Here is a 23,007-nt window from a genome sequence, read left to right on the forward strand (position 1 = left end):
CAAGTTTGAGGCCAGTCTCAGCAACTTAGCAAGACACTGTGTCAAAATAAAAAAAAAGTTAGTTCAGTGCTAAGCACCCCTTGGTTCAATCCCAATATCATCAATAAGATATCAGGGTGTAAATATGAGACCAGGCAACAAGAAATTGATATACATAGAATTCAGATGTATGTAAGAAGAATAAGCAATTAAGCACAATTGGGTCTTATATGAATAAGCCAAGTCGAGAATAAATGGTACTCATGGTAGCTCACAGACATTCCTTTATTCAAGAATTAAACTTGATTCCAGCAGCAAATTCCAACACAGTAGCACTGGGTTGCTTATCATCAATCATTGTGCTTTATACAGCACATTCAATCCCCAATAACCTTATGAGGACAATACAATTATTATCTTTATTTGGCCAGTGAATAAACTGAGATGGATATTAAATAACTTGATTGAGGTACCTATGTGATAGTGGCCGTATGAGTACTAGAGTCTATATGAACAAAAAAACAGAGAGAGACTAATATAACTCCAAGCCATAAGTCAATATAGGCACTATTATTAGTCATTTTCAATGTTTCACAGTTGAACAGGCCTGAATGGTTAAATGAATCCCTCTGGTTAGGTCAGTTATTTAGGTTCTAAACTGTGTTGATATAACTTCCTGAACATCAGCCTAAATGTTAGCATTATTTCCTATTGATATTGTCATTATTTGTTAATATTATATTAATTATTTATATAACTTGTATCATTACATATTTACTCACATATTTAAATATATTTATTAATCATATTTAAATATAAAATTGAATATATATCATTGATATATATTTAAATACATAATCCAGTTCATTGTGCTCATTTTAATCCTTGTTAATAAAATTTGAAAATGGATAAGTGGATGATTTTTAAATTTTGGTAGATTATATAATATGGTACTAGCTAGAATTGACTAAGTCACTGTTACATGAATAACTGTTTACTCATTGTTGAAAATAGATTTATAAATATAATTTCTGCATAAAATCTAATACTTAAAATGTTTTTACATACATAGTTGACTTAATTTTTTGCAATCACACTCTGAGATTCCTTTTATTCTCTATCATCTTAAAGATTTGTAGATTATTTACTGAGTACAAGTCTTCAGAAAGATGCTGTATTCCTGCTCAACTGTTAAAAAACAAGAAACTATAATTTGAGATAATTTTTTAAGTTTAAGGCATTGATGTTTACAAAAAATAAAGTATATAAAAATAGATAATAAGTCTATATGTTTTATATATTGTTTAAGCCAACACATACTGGATTTCAAAATTATTTCCACACTTGTCCATGTGAAAATAACTAGAGGTGTAGTTTTCAGCTTTTTTCAATGATGTCTGTCATTTATGATCCTGAACTTCTTGGCATATTCTGTATGGTTTATTGCTCGGTGACTTCTTGAATTCTTTTTTAATACTATGCAAATGATAACAGGAAGCAGATGCTTCAGAGATCTTTAGTTCTGCTTACTAACCAAGCTGAACCTAAGTTAGTTGGCTCAGCACTGTCCCAACCTGACATGTTTTTCATCATTTTTCACAATCCTAACGTTCAAGCTGACTGATGGTTTCTGTACATTCATAACTTCACATTATCATGGCCACTAAGTTAAAAAAATGATTTTTATAACATATGACTTGTAAGGCTGAACGATAAAGTCATACACCTCACTAAGGAATAAAATTATAACTAGAACATAATCTGATTAAATTTATATAGCATACTGTCTTATACATCAGTGTAAATACAATGGATTCTTCATTTTTCTAAAAGAAAAACATCTCACCATCTTTTAGAGCACTCAGCTGAATCATTGCTATACAGATGTAAATTTGCTGAAGTGATTTTCTGCCTTCACCTGTGCCAGCTGAAGCCTGATCTTCCAAATTGACCCCAGGAATTCTTGGCTCCAATCTGTTCCTGACCATTGTGACCCCAGCTTTTTATCCTTTGAAAATGCAAAGAACAATGTCCCTGCATCAGTTTGTTTTTTTTTTGTTTTGTTTTGTTTTGTTTTTTTTGAGAGAGAGAGAGAGAGATTTTTAATATTTATTTTTTAGTTTTCGGAGGACACAACATCTTTGTTTTTTGTATGTGGTGCTGAGGATCGAACCCAGGCTGCACACATGCCAGGCGAGCGCGCTACCGCTTGAGCCACATCCCCAGCCCCCCTGCATCAGTTTTTACTAGAGTGAATCACCTGCCATACCTGGCAGAGGGACGTTACCCAGATGACCCTTAACCCCAATAATAATGAAGTGCACATCTGTAAGAAGAATGGGAGTGAGTGGGTGAAAGCTAATGAACCCAAGGGGCCCATGGATCCCTTGGAATTATTGACTGCTTTCATAGAAGGATGGCATGGCCACTTGTAGGGCAGATAGCAATGCCCATATCTGGAGTCAGAAAGACTGTGTCTGGAAACCAACACAGGTGATCCTGAGGTTTAATCATGCAGCCAAGTTTGTGAACTGATCCATCTCCTCTGGCGAACAATTTTGCTGTGGGAAGGAGAGTACGATTCTTTTTTGTTTGTTCCTTCAATTCTGGAAATGACTAGTGGATAAGCAAAGACTTTAAAAATCTCATTGCTCCAATATCCTCAGCTTGTATGTGCATCCCAACATTTTGCTAGCTGCAGGATCATGTGATTTCAGATGTAGAGTATCTTCTGGGTCCAGTAAAGAAGTAGATGAAAAGCCAACCAATACTTCCAGGGGCAGCAAAATCCCTTTGGGTCAGCTGATGTCCATCAGAATTTGTTGACAATGACACTGGTGACTGGGTCCATAGAATCAACGTCTTTGCCAGTGGGAGCAACTCCTCCTGGTTCAGTCACAACCGTACCCTGCCTTGCTGCCAATGACTCAAAAAGGTCTCCACTCTGAAAATGAAGTCCTGCCACTCCTGATTGTCTCAGAGAATAGTGTTGTGGCTGCTGGCCCTGACTACTGTACAATATTCTTTAACTATGATGATCATAGCTGCTTGACCTTTGTCTTCAACCTAGACATTCCAAAACAGAGCATCATGCCCAACATGTCTGCCATGGACCATTTTTGCAACATGGACAAGAGGGCCACCACCCAAGACCTAATGCAGACTTGTAGACACTGCACAAGTCTAGCATCGCTAAAGTGTCTTTTGATAAGGTGAACAAGCAAGATGGCCACAGATTTTATACTACTGGCACTGATGGCATCAAGAAAAGTTGGAATTTCAAGAACTTAGTATTACATCCAGTGTCTTCCGAATGTGAAACCAAGTAAGCCTCCACCATCCAGCATGAGAAACATGGCCACCATTTGCCTGTTGGTGAGGAAAGTAAGCCCCAAGAAAACACTTTAAACATATCCAGAAACACTGTGTGCTTTTGTTTGAATTGGAGCAAGTGTTGCTTTTCTAAAAGCAGCAGTGCTTTTTGTTTGTTTGTTTTTGCTATTTCATCTCATTCTTGATGAAAGCTTCTCTTTAAGTACTTTATTACAGAAAATTGTCACACTAAAAGGAATAGGTAAGGGAGGTATGTACATTGTCTTTTAGAAAATTAAATAAAAATCCTGGATGTGGAAAATAAATAGAAACAATTCTTTACTACCATAGAATTAAACATTGCTTTCAATATATGATGAACCAATCTTTTAATAAGACTGGTTTGTACAGGTTATTTAAATGTATCTTTTCTAAAGTGTCAGAAGCAGTAAAAGTCTCATTCTCTTATCACATAAACTAATAGATTCTACTAGAGCACAATATGCTGTTTGCTCACGACAGTAAGTCCTAGAGGAAGCTGTTAGCTCCCAATATGAAATAGGAAGATACGTGTTGTACTATTGTGCTTAGATGGGAAGACCTCAGATGGTTAGCAGAATGTGCCTGTGGGAGTCCACTGTTGTACATTATAGTAACAAAATCTTTAAGTCTTGGTGTGAAATGACTTCTAAGCACACTGCAACTATGAGATAATGCACAGAAACCCATAACTTATTCTCAGGTGAAATTAAAAGCAATCAGATTTCAAGAGTGTATCAGGAACATTCTATTCCTAAACAGCCACAAGGAAGACAGGTCTTTTAAAAATATTTTATTTTGATACAATGTGGAATCTTAAAGTAAGTAAAATTATCTTAAAATGAATTTTCAAATTCTCTCAGTAATTACAATTACAATTAATTAAATTACAGTTATTAAAAATGACAGATAAGATTCCTGGCATAGATGTTTAAAAAGAGATATTCAATTTTCTGGCTTCAAGATATTTACTTCTGAAGATAGTATGTCTATGATCTCAATTTACTCCACTTTGGCTTTTGACCAAACTATATCCATTAATCTTTTTTTTGTCATTTTAATGTTCAAATCCTTTGATTCTTAAAATCAATATCATAGGAGACTATAGTGAACTGACAGACGTCTGGATTTCCTCCCAGATCACAGATGGACAAGCTAAACACCTTCAGTAAGTGTCCCTAGGAAATCACACAAAGGTGACTCTCCTGGATTTGGCACACCAATCAGTTGTTTTGCTCCTGGAAAAGCTGATGCTTTTCTGTGCTACAGAGGAACTTATTTAACATGATATAAGCAGCCGGGAAAAACTGGCTGCAATGAGTAGAGAAGGAAACATCATTTCAAAGAAAAGGAAAAAGAAGTTGCATTTCTTTCCTTTTTAATATGTTGAATAGCAAAGGACAAAGATGATATTCACTTGCTGCAAAGTAAGAGGAATAAAAAACTCAAATACAAGCAAAATATTTTTTCCCATGAAAGACTGTCTTACCCTTTTCACTTATAGCTTAATTGTTCCAGTCCAGGGTTGAAAATGATCTAGGGATAGAAAACAAGCATACAATGATGATGCACCCAGGTAGTATATAACTAATCTAGAATTTAAACACAGGAAGCACATACTCTTAGAGCCTGTCATGACCCCTTTAATAAAGCAAAGATGGACATAATATTTTGCAACCAAGGCACTCCTACATGTGGTGCCCAAATGGAGACAATTTAGTCTAATTTTCAAAAATAGGAACATCAAAAGTAGAGAACTAGTTGGCCTCCTATAATCACAGTGGCTCAGGGGGTTAAGGCAGGAGGATAGTGAGTTCAAAGCCAGCACCAGCAAAGGTGAAATGCTAAGCAACTCAGTGAGACCCTGACTCTAAATAAAATACAAAATAAGGGGGATGTGGCTCTGTGGTTCAATTGAGTGGCCCCTGAGGCCCCTGAGTTCAATCCCTGATACCACCTCCCCCACCAAAAAAAAAAAAAAAGTGGAGAACTGTGTCAATATTATACAAATACTATCATCAACTTGGAGGCAAATTCTGAGAATATGGTCAGGACAGGGAGCTGTAGGTAAAAGAGAAGTCTGAGTGACAAAAGTACTCAAACCTGTCTCCAAGCACCCCAGGATATGTCTTCCTTTTCAAATCTTCACAGGACTCTGGATTTGGCTTCATAGCATTATGCAAAATTATAAATATTTATTAAACATATGTGTATAGTAATACATATCTGCTAGTTCTATTGCAATGTGAACACAATGCTTTACATATTACAAGTATTAATTATTTTTTTCAAATGAATCTTAATTTAAATCTAAATTGTAAAAATTTTTCAAAATAAGCTTCTTTCTTAAAAAACAAAGTTCATTTACCTCTAAGAATTTTTTAATTTCCTCCTTGATGTCTTCTGTAACCCATTGTTCATTCAGTAGCATATTATTCATTCTTCATGTGATGTAAGAATTTTTCTTCCTTATTTTATCATTGATTTCCAATTTTATCCCATTATGATTGGATAAAATGCATGGTAGTATCTCTACTCCTTTGTATTTGCTAAGAGATGCCCTGTGGTATAATATATGGTCTATTGTTGAAAAGGATCCATATGATGCTGAGAAAAAGTATATCTGCTTGATGTTGGTTGATATATTCTATATATGTCAATTAAGTCTAAGTTATTAATTGTGTTATTTAGCTCTACTCAGTACTAAAAATGAATAAGATCATGGCATTTGAAGGGAAATGGATGGCATTAGAGCAAATTATGCTAAGTGAAGTTAGCCAAAGCCCAAAAAACAAATGCTGTATGTCTTCTCTGATATAAGGGGGGTGACTCAAAATGGGGTAGGGAGGGAGAGCATGGGAAGAATATTACCTCTAGATAGGGAATAGGGGTGGGAGGGAAAGGGAGGAAGAATGAGAATAGCACGGATGGTGGAAGGAGACCCTCATAATTATACAAAATACATGTATGAAGATGTGAATTTGGTGTCAACATATGTTATATACAAACAGAGATATGATAAATTGTGGTATAAAGGTGTATTAAGAATTGTAATGATAAAAAAATAAGAGAGCTCATGAATAATGGCATAATTTGGTGTGAATATACTTTATATACAGAGTTATGAAAAATTGTGCTGTGAATAGATAATTATGATTCTAATGCATTCCACTATTGTCATGTATGTAAGAAATAAAAAAAACCCCACAAAGTTCACATTTTAATGTGGGTACTCATGATCTTTCACTATGTTTTATAACTTAACACACTTCTCAAATCTGCAAATCGTTTTCTAAAAGCACCATTTTATTGGGAATGTAACTTTCAAATTCTATCAGCTTCCAGAATCCATGGGAAATTGTTTCTGAGACCCCCATAGATAATAAAAAATTTGCACATAAACCTACAGAAATCTTCCTATGTACATTAAATCATATTTAGATTACTTGTAATATCTAAGGCCATGAGAAAGCTATATTAATAGTTGTTATACTTCATTTATTTAGGGGGAAAAAGATTGAAAGTGTATACCTGTTCTGTATAGATACAACATTTTACAGAAATTTTTTTAATCCACAGTTTAACTTATGGATGTGATACTTAGGAATGGTTTACTGAATATGTTTTCTTGAGTCTTTTGGGTGCCTTTAATCAGAAACTCATTGCTGTATATCATGATTAAATGTCAACATAAAAACACAAAATCAGAAATATATTTATTGTCTAACCAAAATTGTGACATTCTCCAAGCATTTGCCAATTAGGGGAAAATATTTCTATTCTAAATTTAGAGTTTAATTAGACTTAACAATGAAAGGTAGAAAATATGTAATGTGGTGCACACACACACACACACACACACACACTCATGCACACACATTCACAGGTTCCAGTGACCATCCTATTCACATTTATCATTGTCTTTGAGATAAAATTTGAGATATCATCTGAAAACAATTTTAAACTTAATTGAAATTACTTAATTTCATGTTTATTTATATTTCTTGGATATTTCCATGTTCAATTGGCTCAGCAATTAGTTGAGATGCAACTCCATTTATTCATAAGCAATAATACTAGATGTCATTAATTTAGAATAATTTAATGAGTATGAGTACTGGCATTAACACCTTTCTAGTTCTATGTTTATTTTAAATTAAATGCATGATTTTTGTTATCCATTAGATTTTTGTAAGAAGACATATGTAAAATATTTTGAATACATACACATACGAATGGAATATAGTTACTGGTGACATAATTTTATATCAGTGTTAATATTCTTAACACTATTACTATTTTTATAAATCATTTCTCTGACCCCATGTTATTTTGGTTCTATCTTATAATACATATTTGTATTTGAGAAAACAGAGGAATTAAGAATTTGGATTCAGGCATCAGCTTTCCTGAGAACAAATCTCAATTCCTGTACATAGAATTGTAAGGATATGGCAAATGTTTCAACACTCAGGACTTCGGTTTCTTTCATTTATAATATTAAAAATAAAGAATATTTCCAAACTTATACAGGTATCTAAATGACCTGTAAATGTTACATGCTGATAAACTTGCCTTGTACCTATTTAGGCTTAAATAAATGTCAGATACATTTTTATCATTCACATATATAACATTAAACATCATACTGGAATTATAACCATATATTTCAAAGCATTTGAAGGCTGAAAGCACTTACTACATTAGTAAATTATTCCCCAGTCTTCAGATTTGCTGGCAGAAATATTTTCAAACCATTCACATTTTTATGATGACAGCAATGGTTTCAGAGTAAAATCCTTTAAGCCATTCAAAAGTACTGTGATGTCAGATAGAGTTATTGAAATATAATATTCTGTGCAAACCATTGTGATGACCAGATTGATCTAAGTTTGTACAGCTATTTTGTAGTATAAGATAAAACGGGACCCTATCAGAAGGGACTGATAAAGTATTTCACATTTGGTGTTTTTACTGAGAATATGTTGAGAAGAATCAATCAGTACTGCATCTTATATTTACCTTGATGCTTTCAGGAATCCTGACCTTTAAATATCAAATGAGAAAGTTATTACATTGCTAAAACTATCAGTTTCAAATATATTTACCTATATTCATGCAGAACAAAAATATGCTCTTTAAGGAAGTGTATCAGAAAAACAATGTATGTGGTTCAAAATTTAACTTTAACATCTATCATTCATGTATTTAAACAGAGATAGACCATAAATAACAGAAAGTGAAATATCAGTTAGATAATAGTGTACACGAAAACCTAAATGAATTTCTCCAAGGTGCTTTAGACTATGGTATGCAGATAATCTTGTGCTAATGAGAACTCAGAATAGATGTACATCTGAATTCATGGGAAATACAACTAGACCCTCTTTGAGGAAAATAAAATAAATGCTAGGAAATATACTATTTTCTTAAATGTTTCCTAAATAAATTTTCCAGTTGCTTCTTCTTCTTCTTCTTCTTCTTCTTCTTCTTCTTCTTATTATTATTATTATTATTATTTTGTGAAGTGAATATACTATATTGATGTTCAATTCAGAAAAAAAAAGAATACGAAAAAAGTTAATCTGAAGGGTAAAATTCAACTTTTTCGGGCAAAGTTCAAAGTAATAAATTAATGTTTATTTTGATTGATAAATAATCATAAGACACATTTACAGGGTAGAAAGTAGTGTTTTGATATTTGTATACCATGTGTAATTATAAAATCAGCATCGCCTCAAATATTAACTATTTCTTTGTTAGGAATTTTTAAAGTTCTTTCTTCTAGACTTTCTTTTGAAATAAGCAACAACTTATGGTTAACCATGGATTCCTTATGTTGCTATAGATATAACTGGCTGTTTAAATGAAATTTTCTATTTGAAATCCTCCCCATGACCATCCCCCCATCACATTTCTGTCCTTTTCCCACCACTATGCCAAATCTATAAGATCAGCATTTTTAGCTTTAATATATGAGAGAGAACATAGTATATTTGTCTTTCTGTGCCTATCTCATTGTGCTTAAAAATAATGTCCTCCAAGTTCATTAGGGCTACTTTATAGTTGTCAATGATATTTGTTTTGTTTTGTTTTGTTACCAGGGATTGAACTCAGAGGTGCTTAAGCACCGAACTCCATACTCAGCTCTTTTTTAAAATTATTTTATTTAGAGACAGAGTCTCATTGAGTTGCTTAGTGACTCACTAAATTGCTGAAGTTGGCTTTGAACTCATAGTCCACCTTCCTCAGCCTTCCCAGCTTCTGGGATTAAATACATGTGCCATAATGCCAGGTATAAATTATATTCTTAATATGGTATGCATTACCTAGAAATAAACTCATTTTTTCACATAGCTACAATTGTTTTGGTTTATGGGTGTCACTATTATTGATAACATAGACTCAGATTTGAAAAAGGGTTTCAATATCAGTATAAAGTTATTACATTTGTGTAACATCAAATATAGTAATATACAAGCTCACCAAAAATGTTAAGGCACAAACATATTGCTAAAAAATATTATTTGATGCTCATACATATATAGCACTATAAAGAAGAATAAAACACAAAGGGGAATACAAAGAAATCAAATAGCGCTGATAATAAAACTTTCTGGAAAAGAGAAATGATTCTTCTCATTTATATGAAGCAAAACAAATGACACTGGTTTTATCTCAAAGTCTGAATTCAAAGAATGATTGTTAGCTTTTAACTTAGATGAAACCCTGACAAAATACATGACGGCATCAATATTTATCTTCTTGTTTATGTATTACTTATATATTGTTTCTTTTTATTATTTATTTATTCAAGCCTTTTCCCCACAGGACTATCTGTTAGCTCACAAGAATGCCATATAATTTAAAAAATAAAAATAAAAATCAAATTTAAAAATACGTAATACAAATTACCTCAATGGAAGATAATTGAAGGAAAATAAGGTAATGCAGTTTTGGAAAGGGTAAGGTTAGGATTCCAGCATTAGACCACATGAATTATGCATTTGCTAGAAGCATATGTATTTAGATGTACATTTTCCTGGGCGTGTGTGAAACACACCAGGATCGTTGTCAGCACTCTCAGTGTTGCAATCACAGAGAAATTGTCTCTGTGAGTCTTCTCCAAGGAGGGAAAGCACAGTATATAGGCAACATATTCTAATGATTCCTGTAACAAGTTTTTGAAATGCTCTACACAAACAAAGAGTCAAAATGGTTTATAGTAAAATGCATTTGGAATTCTGCATGTCTAGCACCCCATTCCTTCCTCAAACTCCCTGAGATTCATGGCAAGTGTCAGCATATTACAACTTATATTTATTGCAAATATCCTGACATTTTCCAAACTGGTAAGAACAAAAAAATTTATAAACTTTTATTTTCCTTAATTCTCACAATTTTTCCTCTGTCTCAATGTTTTGTATATAGAGGGTTTTAGAGAGAGTTTAGAGGCTGTTCTTAAGAACTGGGTTCAATGAAAACATCCTATGTGACCACACTTAAATATGCTTGCAGAGTGTGATCTTCCCCATCATTTCCAGCTGTAGATTTTCAGGGTGCTTCTGGGCTCAGGAGGACCTTGGAGGCAGAAAATAGGTAATGCTAATCCAGCCCTAGCAAAGGCTGAAGTCCTGCAGGCTAATTAGGACCAATGTGCCCTGAAGAAGTTGGGTCCTGATGACTCTGAAAGGAAGCTTTTGCTAAACAGGAGCAATGAGCTAGGACCTGTGGGGGCGCTGTCCAGGCTGCTGTTAGCAATGTTAGGTAATCTAACACCACAGGCTCTGTCCACTTAACCTTTAGCCCCTTCCAATCTGATTTTCTCTTTCTGAGCCCATAATCTCTCTGGTTCTGTCGCATCAACTACCTCTCTTCCTTTAGCTTCAGGCAAGGAGAAATCCTTCAAATTAGGGAGGAGGAGGAGGAGAGAAAGAAGACAGAAATTGAGAGAGAGACAGAGAGTGAGAGAGGCTTTTTCACCCCTATATATTTAATCCTCTTAGCCTCTTAGCTAAACCCAGCTCTTTTCTATGTCTCCAAAAGTTTTACAAGGAACATTGGGATATTTTTCTCTAAAATTAAAGTTGTTGAAAATGTCTTCTTTATAGATTAGAGAGGAAAAGACTGACTGCTAATGCATGGTGGTGACACTTTGGTGCTGAGTGAAATGAGATGTTACCAAGGTTGAGAATCAGGTTCAAGTCCCGTCTCCCATTGTTCAAGATTGAACACCCTAGAAATGTGGAGGCAAGAACAAAAAGTTTTATTTAAAGGATTGAACAGAGAAAGGGACGGAGGCTCCTCTGCAGAGGAGATCCAAGTTGGTGCCTCAGGAAGTAGAGGTGTCCTCCCAGTTTTAGACATTTTAGGTTTCCTTTGTTCTCATACTCTCACCTCCCAACCTGCCTACCTGACCCAAAACTTGGTGTGATCCAAGGGTGGAAAGAAGCTGCCCAGGGGTACTTGCAAGAAGGGTAACTATCCAGGGCTACTCATTCACAACTTCTTGCAGGGAGGAACAATTCCCTGGAGACATGTGACCTTGGCAACAGGTTGGAGGAAGGGAAATGTCCTGAAGGTATTAACATTTTATTTCCTTTTGACTCAACCCCCATCTTCCCAAGTCAATCATTCATAACCTACACTGACTGTCCTTTGGCACCCCCCCACCCCCACCCTTTGCCTTATATACACATGTCCATGTGTGGCAAATGTACAGAATGTTGGTCTGGTGCTGTGTTCTAATTTTACATTTGCTAAAGTATCCACTAATTTTTCTACCATTATTTTCCATTTGGATAAGGATTTAATCAGAAATATTAGAATTTCTATTCATTTCATGCTAAGTCATATTCTTACTTTATAAGATGTAAGGACCTAAGTTCATGGTAAATTAAATTGGAAAAGAAATAAGAAGGAAATAAAGAATTACACTATAATATGAGGGAAGTATGGATAAAAAAATGTTGTTAAAGTCTAAACCAAATATTTTTGGCATTTGTGGAATACATTTTGGCAGTTTCCCATTAGTGTCAACTTAATAATGACTAATTTAGTTATAATTTTTAAATAATTTCTTTTAATGTACACTTACCTTATCAAGCAGAAATGTGAACAAATAGGTCAAGAATATTGGCTGACCCTATAGAGTTTTGTTAGTAAAAACTTAAGGATACATGGGCTCTTGAATATCTCAAGGAGTAGATGGGCTATATATCTTCCACACAGTTCTCCAAATAGAGAAATAACTCCAAACAACTATCAAAAAATATAGTAAATATATGCTTCCTTCATATTCATTTTGCTTTATCTGCTTATGTTCTTGCTTATTTATAATTTATTTTTTGACTACTTTGATATCTCTGATTTTTACCTAGGATAAATATGATGTGAAAATTATAAAACAGTATGAATCTGTCTAATATTTTCTCAAGTTCTCAAGTTAACAAAAGTGAAAGAATCACGAGATTAGTTGACTATTTGAAAAATTCAACAAGATGTGACTCAGTTACTCAACTCAAGCATAGATAAGTAATTTTCAGTTTTAAGCTTCTTTAACTATAGACAATTAAGAATCTTTCATAATTAAAAAATATGTTTATAAGAAACGATGAAGGGACTCATAAACTTTTAAAGTTGTTGTGAAATAAAAGTTTCTATTCTTACCATGTGGAGATAAAATAATTTAAAGGCTTACTAATATTATTCTAAAACTATAATAGCTATGAACTCCCATAGAATAAAATTCTTGGTCTTAGATCCTTGTTCTTGATCTCATTAAATCTGTTTACTTTTCAAAATCAGAAATCTGTTAAAACTTCAACACAATAAGCACCAATATCCAAAGCACTGTGCCTTTTCCTTAAAATTTAAAACAACATTTTGTAGGTATTTTTATCACCTGGTAAGTTTATTTTCATTGCTCACCAAATAAAGAATAGGATTAGATAAGTAATATACATAGAGAGTAATTTTAAACATTTCTCATAAGCAGATTATTAACCAAGGATATGTTAGAATCAGGGTAATTGCAGAGGGAGAGACTGGAAGTTACTGAGGGATGAGAGACAGATGAGGGAAATGGTTCTACTCTCAGAGTTCCTGAAGGCTGAGCATGCTGCATAAGTATACAAAAAGGCGACTTAAATCCCTTGACAATAGATTAGTGAAATTTCTCTGAGTAAACCCAGTAAAATGCTCTAGAATTACAAAAAAGATTCAATTGCCTAAATTTGATCTAATCTCGAATAATATCATAGCTGTTAACTAATCAGAATGTAATTTTTCCATAATGACACTTTATAATACCTATGTTCTACCTTACTTTACAGCTCCTAAAAATTAAATTACAAACATCCAGCAACTTTCTAAGTGCTTTAAAAATATACTGCTTCTCTCTTCTTTCTAGTTGAAGTTTTATTTCTCAAAGAGCACAAAACTAAGAGGGAAGAGAGATTATGGGAAATGCAGAGGATACATTGAAAAAGGATTTTTGTTTCCTTGTAACTAATGGTACCAAAGCAAAATCCTTTTTTTTTTAGTTTATTGTAAATTTACGTCATGTTTTGTTGTTTTTTCTTTTAAATATATCATTGTTGAATGCACTTCCTCAAATGTATTCCAGAAGATCCAGGAAAGAATTTGGGGAAGTTCCACTGTGCAAGTAGTAACTTCTTTTTCTTTCACTACCTAGAGATACTTCTCAGGGATTGTCTAGTTTTGTAACCTTGAGGGCTTCCCATAGAGTCTGTAGACCTAGAATAGCTACTCAAAGTGCTATTCTTCTTTTAGTGCTAACTAAAATGTTTATCCGAGAATAAAATGTAAGGTACTGTATCCTTGATTAAGAAGCTTCTGCCTGAAATAATTTTTAGCTGAACTAATAAATGTAATAAACAAATTCACACTCTAATTTTCTTACATCTTCACAAATTAGGAACAGATATTTTGGGACAGATGGTCCATCTAAGAAGTACATGTTGAGTAGCACCACCTAGAACACGTATTGGAATCCTGGAACCATGTACTTGGAAGAATACCCACACAGTGTCAAACATCATGCCCCAAACACCCCTGTTGTCATAGAAAGCATGGAAAATGAAACCAGTGATTACAACGGCTATGATTGTTACTTTCACAAACATATACAGTGGGTTCTTCTTTTGAGAAGACCAAAGGGATGCTTAAAAATTCTCAATGAATCAATAACCAAATACAAGAAGAGGTAATACTTAGAATTAAAAAGTGTAAGCTAGTCACTGAAAGACCTGAGTCAGGGAAAAGAGAGTACATAGGACAAATAAGTTTCAGTGTTGAGAAGAGAGGGACTCAGGAATAAAGGAGAAGCAGAAGTAGATAAGATAGGTGCAACAGGAGGAACCACCTAGAAAACTGAGATGGTTAGTAGAATCTATCCTAAAAATGCCAGGGTTTGGTAATTGTCTAATAATTCGTCTGAAATTATTTCACTCTACTAATGGTTGCATCCCTAGTTTTAGGGGAAAAAAAAACACACAATAAACTACACACATATTTAGGCATCCATGCATACACTCAAGCCTAGTTTATTCCTCTTAAATGTAGTAACAGGACCCAGCATTACTTTTCCCATTGAAACAAGTCAAGACTTCTGTTTCAGCTCTAACATGGAAAGACATAGGAAGTCATTATTCATGTCCTTACAGCAAGAAAAATAATTTGACAGATTGTACAATAGTTCCTTTCTCACAACTTCCCAGCAAACCAGCAGACTTCTAGTACATTAGCAGTGGATTATAGCTGACATAACAGCAAGAGGCAGATTTTATCTGAGGAAAAGTTCTTAAGGAAGTACAAGGAAACTAGAAGAGAACAATACAAGAACATAAGAGAATTTAGAATCCTTTGATGCTGATGGTTACAGCAAATGTTAAACAGAGCCCAAAGCCTAGCCAAATTAACATAAAAACTCACATTAAAACTCTCATTGTCTCAATTATTATCACCCTCATTACCTGGCACCCCATTTTCAACAAAAAAATTATGTGTCATACTCAAGAAATACAGTTTGAAGTAAATGGAACACCATCAGAATAAGATGCTGACATGAATCAGAGGTAGGAATTATAAAACAGGGAATTTAAAACAACTGGGATGACTATTTTATGTGTTCTAAAGAAAAAATATATACTATGTAAGAACAAATGGACCATATAAACCACAAGACAATAACTCTAAGAAAGAATCAAAAGGAAATTCTAGAAATCACCCACAGTGTAAAACCAAGACTTTCTTTTATGTGGTAATCAATGAACAAAAGGCATCCCAGGAAAGAATCAGTGAATTTAAGGATTACCCAACAGAAACTATGAAACTTAACTGCAAGAAGAATGATTGTGATGAGGACACCTCAGGACATGTCATCAAAGAAATTTGTGACCATTTCAAAAGAGCAATAACATTCATGCTATCAAAATACTCGAAGGAGGCAATTGAAGAACAGTGCAAAAGAAATATCTGAAGTAACAATAGCAGAGAACTTTCCAAATGGCTGACAAACACTAAACTACAGCTCAGAGGAGCCAAGGAGGATAAATATACACATTAAGAGAAATCTGCATGCAGGAAATTAATATTCAAATTAAAAAAAAAAAAACTATGAACAAAAATGGATAAGAAAGAACTATCATAAACATGCCCTACTGAGAACTCTTGGTGGAAAGGCACCAATGGAGATTGCTTAGTTGATGATGATGCCTTTTTCAAAGGGGATTCTATACAGCTCACAGAATTTATTGATTCATGACCTTGCATTCAAACACCAGCTGCTCAGAGGTGGAGAATTGAGAGTGCAAGCTGATAAGCTTTAATTGAGCTGTTTTAACCACTACTTCATTTGGTTTATCTTGAAGAAGTTTCCTCACAGTAAAAAGATGTTTAAACCTATATAACATAAGTGGGAAGCTTGCTCGTGGCCAGTCTTCTCCCATCAGGAGTTTGGCTGGTCCACCAAGTCCTGCTTTCTCTATATTTGTGCCTGTCAATTTTCCAGTCCCCTGATCAGCACAGGTTGGGGAGAAACTGAGTAAATGTTGCATGGGCTGCAACAACAACCAGAGACAAGTTATCAAGCCCAAAGGCACATCAAGTGACTTACCCAGCCACTCCCTACCTACCTAATTACCACCTAGTTAGTCCATTTAAATTATGAACTCATCAATGGATAATCCACTGATTGGGCTATGGCTCTCATGATATTATCATTTCACCTCCGAACACGCCAGCATTAAACAGGAGCTTTTGGGGGACACCTGATATATAAACCAGAATAAACACTAACTCCATTTATAAAAAAAAAAAAAAAACCTCCTAAGTATTTATTCACCTAATGTGAAAATTTGTCCACATGAAACCTTTCATAAGAACATTGGCAAAGCTTTCTTATTTTATAAACATCACTAATTTGAACATTTATATTAGTATTATGAATATTATGGACATTCTTATTATTAATTGGTGATTGAGTATTCATAGTCTATTCATAATTGCCTCAAACTAGAAGGAATAAAGCTGTTATTCAATAGGTATAAATGATGGTGGTTATATGCAATGCATATTTGTTAACAATGAAAAAATGGGGTGTTGAATCTTAAAGGTATATGACTAAGACAAAGAACCAAAGTGAACAAGTTATAAAGTATTTAATGACATATCATGTAAGCTAGAAAATTAAAAACTATAATGAAGACAGTGAAAAAAAATCAGTGATTTGAGGGTGGAGTGGTTGAGTAGGTGAGTATAAGGAAATTTTTAGAACTGTGTACCTATTTACATTATACTGTAATTGTGGACAGAGTTTTGCACTTGACAAAACTAACTGATTTTCATTGATGATACAAAAGTGAACCTGAATGTATGCACATTTTTAATCAAACTTATTTTGACAGAAGAATCCCCTAATGAAATACAATATATAAGAATACTATCTAACTGCAATATAAATAGATGTAATAACCTCAGTGAAGGAGGTGAGTAGTAAATATGTTGTCTTAAATAATTTTGGACATGAGTAGAATCTGCAAGACTAAAAGTAAAGGTCATGTGTAGAATCATCATATCATGCTATCTAAAGTTGTTTCACAAAGAGTTAACAATTTTGATACTTTCTTGCATGCATACTTAACTGGAACAGTTAAGAAAATGAATGGTGGATGTTAGCTTTCTCAGTTATTACAGATAACTAAAAGAAGGAAACTAGAATGATCCACATTGTAAATGCAACAGTTAGCAAAATCTGAATGAAGTCATGCATAGCTTAACATAGATACCAATAATTACATAGAAATATTTGTAGGTATATGTATACATACTGATGAGTACATACAAATATAATTCCTTATTTTTTCAGCTGAAAGGGCCTAGAATCAATCTCAACAAAATACCAATTAGCACAGTGAGTGTCCACTTATTGGTTTTTAATAACACTCTTTAATACAGGAAACCAGGACTCATTGGAGAAATGTCTGATTCTAAGGCTGGGCATAAAATATATAATCTGGACTTGGAAAATCTTATATTAAAAGAAAATAAGAAACTTTTTTGTTGTTATTGTTGTTCTTTTTTAATTAACTTCTATTCAAAAGAGATAGAGAAAACAATTGAAAGAGTTCCCAGTGGTCCAAGCTGAAACAATATGAACAAAAAATACATAACATACTATTGGATGAGAAATATGAAATAAATGCCCATGATAGCACACAATGTAAATAAGTAAATGGGGAAACAGGCAAATCTCTAGCACAGAGGAATTACAAATATTTTATGCAGATACTCTGCCCTTGAGAGGTGGAACATAAAAATCCACTCCTTCATTATGGGATGCAAATGCAGGTTTTTTTAAAAACCACAATATGGGAAGAGGGAGAAAAAGTAACTTTACAAAAAAAAAATCTGAGAAAGCTTCCTCAGCCAGGCAATCAAGGTTAACATCCACAGTTATCACTCCTGTTGAAAGTATATAACCTTGATGTGATGTGATGAAAATTGCACTTTCCTGTGATCTACTCACAGGCCCATAATATAAGTCTAATTGTGAAAAGGACATCAAATAAGTTCCTACAGATAGTCCACAAGGTAGCTGTGCAGGATGCTTCAAAACCATCAAGATCCTCAGAAAAAGTCAGCTTCCAGCATTTTCTGAGAGTTTGAGAAATAGAATTGACAATACATGGAAGTAGGGGTAATTAGCTCTCTTAGGACAAGAGAGGAAACCCCTGCACAAAGGGCCAGCTCCAGATATCCAGAGTTCTCCTCAAAAACTCCTGTAAATATTTATCAGTGCACACGGGTGAAGAAATTTCTTGTAGCTAAGGAAATTATCATTTGAAAAATAAAAAAGGTATTTTATCCAGATTTTCCCTATGGCCAAAAATAAGTCTTGTTCCCATCAGACTGAAAAAAACATAATTAATGGGACTTTGGGTAGAGTGCTCAGAAAGGACAAAACTCAGAGATCAGCTGTAATTCACTAAACACTAAAGGTTATCTGGTCCCACCTGGAAAATCACAAAAGCAAAATCAAATTCAGTCAAAGTAACATACCATATTCAAGAACAAAAGATAAAAAGAATATTGATAGAAATAACAATCTGATATCCATTAACAATATTTACATTTCCCCATGTCATTAAATAGTCACAGGCATCCAAAATAAATAAACAAACAAACAAATAAATAAATAAAAAGAAAAAAAGAAGACAACAAAATCAGAAACAGGAAAAAACAATAAAAACAATTCACCAACAAGACCTAACTCAAAATGGACAGATGTTAGAATTAGAAGATAAGAAATTAAACATTAAATTGAAATTGGGATATTAAATTGGAATTATTATAAATTAAACTGCAATAATCATATTCCATAGAGGAAGTCAGAACAATGATTAAATTTGTTAAAGAGTGACATGAGAGATATAAAAATGAAAAAAACCTTGAACTTATAGAAAATAAAATTAAATTGCTGGATGAAAAACACTGAATGGAATTAATGGCAATTTAGACATGGTAGGAAAAAAATATTAATAAATTTCAAGAGAGAAAAATATATAAATTAAAAAAACTTGGGGCTGGGGATGTGGCTCAAGCGGTAACACGCTCGCCTGGCATGCATGGGCACTGGATTCGATCCTCAGCACCACATAAAAATAAAATAAAGATGTTGTGTCCACCGAAAACTAAAAAATAAATATTAAAAATATTCTCTCTCTCTCTCTCTCTAAAAAAAAAAAAAACTGCCTACATTGGCTCTCAAGATTACTATGTGGTAGATTTGTTGCATTCTAGGACTGACTAATGATCACTCAAAATTTAATTTGGGTTCTTTATATATGCTAGAGATTAGTGCTCTGTCTGATGTTTGTGTGGTAAAAATTTGCTCTGAAGATGTAGGCATTCTATTCACCTCACTGATTGTTTCTTTTGCTGAGAAAAAAAAAACACAACTTTTTAGTTTGAATCCATACCATTTATTGATTCTTGATTTTCTTGCACTCTTGGAGTCTTATTAAGGAAGTTGGGGGCCTAATCCAACATGATGGAGATTTGGGCCTATTTTTTCTTCCATTAGGTGCAAAGTCTCTGGTTTAATTCCTAGGTCCTTGATCCATTTTGAGTTATATTTTGTGCATGGTGAGAGATAGGGGTTTAATTTCATTTTGTTGCATATGGATTTCCAGTTTTCCCAGCACCATTTGTTGAAGAGGCTTTTTTTTTTTCTCCAATGTATATTTTTGGCACCTTTGTCTAATGTAAGATAACTGTATTTATGTAGGTTTGTCTCTGTGTCCTATATTGTGTACCATTGATTTACAAATCTACTTTGGTGCCATTACCATGCTGTTTTTGTTACTATTGCTCTGTAGTATAGTTTAAGGTCTGGTATAGTGATGCCACCTGTTTCACTCTTCTTGTTTAGTATTGCTTTAGCTATTCTGGTTCTCTTATTGTTCCAGATGAATTCCATGACTTCCTTTTCTATTTCTATGAGGAATGTCATTGGAATTGCATTAAATCTTTATAGAGCTTTTGGTAGCATGGTTATTTTGACAATATTAATTCTGTCTATCCAAGAGCAAGTTAGATCTTTCCATCTTCTAAGGTCTTCTTTGATTTCTTTGTTTAGCTTTCTGTAGTTTTCATTGTAGAGGTCTTTCACCTCTTTCATTAAGGTGATTCCCAAGTATTTTATTTTATTTTGCGGCTATCGTAAATGGGGTAGTTTTCTTCCTTTCCCTTTTAAAGGATTTGTCACTGATGTACAGAAATGCCTTTGATTTGTGGGTGTTGATTTTATTTTTTTTTTTATTTTTTTTTTTTAATATTTATTTTTTAGTTTTTGGCGGACACAACATCTTTGTTTGTATGTGGTGCTGAGGATCGAACCCGGGCCGCACGCATGCCAGACGAGCGCGCTACCACTTGAGCCACATCCCAGCCCGGGTGTTGATTTTATATCCTGCTACTTTGTTGAAGTTTTACCACATCCACATCATATAGAGCATTAATTTCTAATATATATATAAAGAACTCAAAAATCTTAACTCCAAAAAAACAAACGAACATACAAACAAACAAACAAACAAATAACCCCATCAATAAATGGGCCAAGGACCTGAACAGACAATTCTCAGTAGAGGACATACAATCAATCAACAAATATATGAAAAAATGTTCAACATCTCTAACAATTACAGAAATGCAAATCAAAACTACTCTTAAGATTTTATCTCACTCCAGTCAGAAAGGCAGCTATCAAGAATGCAAACAACTATAAGTGTTGGTGAGGATATGGGGAAAAAGGCACACTCATACATTGCTGGTGGGACTGCAAATTGGTGCAGCCAATATGGAAAGCAGTATGGAGATTCCTTGGAATGCTGGGAATGGAACCACCATTTGACCCAGCTATCCCACTCCTTGGTCTATACCCAAAGGACTTAAAAACAGCATACTACAGGGACACAGCCACATCAATGTTTATAGCAGCACAATTCACAATAGCTAAATTGTGGAACCAACCCAGATGTCCTTCAGTAGATGAATGGATAGGGAAACTTTAGTACATACACACAATGGAACATTAGCCTGAATTAAAAGAGAATATTTAAATTGTGGCATTTGTAGGTAAATGGATGGAGTTGGAGAATATAATGCTAACTGAAGTTAGCCAATCCCCCCAAAATAAATGCCAAATGTTTCTCTGATATAAGGATGCAGATTCATAATGTGGTTGGGGGAACAAGGAAGGATTAGATAAACTCTAGAAAGAGCAAAGGGGAAGGAGGGAGAGGGAGAGGGCATTGGGGGAGGAAAGTCTGTGGAATGAGATGGACAACATTCCCCTAGTATACGTATTGAGACACGAATGGTGTGACTCTACTTTGTGTACAACCAGAGACATGAAAAATTGTGCTCTATATGTATAATATGAATTGTAATGCATTCTGCTCTCATGTATAACAAATTAGAATAAAAATAATAAAATAATTAATTTGGTAATCACACCAAAAATGGACCCATCCCTCATCAGTGATTTTGTATTGTAACTGTTTTCGAGGTATAATTCTATTTACAGTTGATTAAGTGTGACATACCCATGCATACTTCTGAGAACATCACTGCCACAATCAAGAAAAGAACTTAACTATCACTTTCATGGAATCCCTTGAAATGTACTCTTCCTGCCACACCCATCCAACTTCATGTTTCCTATAATTTTATATAACAAGAATTATAAATATCTCCTCCTTTTATGTATCTTATTTTACTCAAATGGCGAATTTATAAAAAAAATCCCTTTTAAGACTCTATTCTGAACTGGTAACCATGAGTGTAATGGTGAAAGTTATCTAAGGCACAATGTGGAAATGACAATTTTTCATCATTTACTTTATCACGATATTTCTTTTTCTATATGTAGTTATTTATTTTTCAGGATATATTGCATGTGAATTTTTTGTATTGTTTACATAGATATCCAGAATCTTATGGATAATATTGCATTTATATTGCAGCTTTCTTTAAATATATTTCAGCTCTTTCCAAAATATGGCTCCTTTGACAACTGAATAAGATAGATTGATTAAAGTGATTAACATTCAAATAATCAAGATAGTTAAAAAGAAAGTTAATAGTTTCATAAAAAGCCCAGTCATATAGTCCTATCCTTGAAAATCATTAGCTAATGTTCTGTTGGTCAAATAATAAGTATACAAGTGGATTAAAGAAGCATAAATACAAACTCATCTAAATATAATTTAGTTTAGATAAAATTATCATATATGTTTTAATGTTGAAATTTAATAATGTAAGTCTTTTAGGGAGAAAAGTAAGAGTTTGTGTAAATATAATAAATTAATTATAAGTTCCTAAGGAAAAAATCATTGCATTTATTTCCTACTCTTGCTTAAAATAAATGTGAGAAATCTGTTATTATATTGAATATATGATGAGATAGTAAATATCTTGAAAATTCACAATGACCCATTGTTATGGTTTGGATGAGAGGTGTCCCCCAATTTTCACATGTAAGACAATGCAAGAAGCTTAAGGGTAAAAATGATTGGGTTGTAAGGGTCTTAACCCAATCAGTGATTTAATCCCCTTATAGGGATTAATTGACTGATAACTGAAGTGCTA

General features: G+C 33.6%; 1 pseudogene; it reads left to right on the forward strand.

The window, feature by feature from the left end:
- Positions 1 to 2,213: 2,213 nt before the first annotated feature.
- LOC124081920 (actin-related protein 2/3 complex subunit 1A-like) lies at positions 2,214 to 3,308 on the forward strand (annotated as a pseudogene).
- The last annotated feature ends 19,699 nt before the right edge of the window (positions 3,309 to 23,007 follow it).

This window comes from Marmota monax, unplaced genomic scaffold, assembly GCF_021218885.2.
Source record: "Marmota monax isolate L192 unplaced genomic scaffold, Marmota_monax_Labrador192_F-V1.1 WCK01_AAM20220418_F8-fsc00031, whole genome shotgun sequence".
NCBI classification, from domain to species: Eukaryota; Metazoa; Chordata; class Mammalia; order Rodentia; family Sciuridae; genus Marmota; species Marmota monax.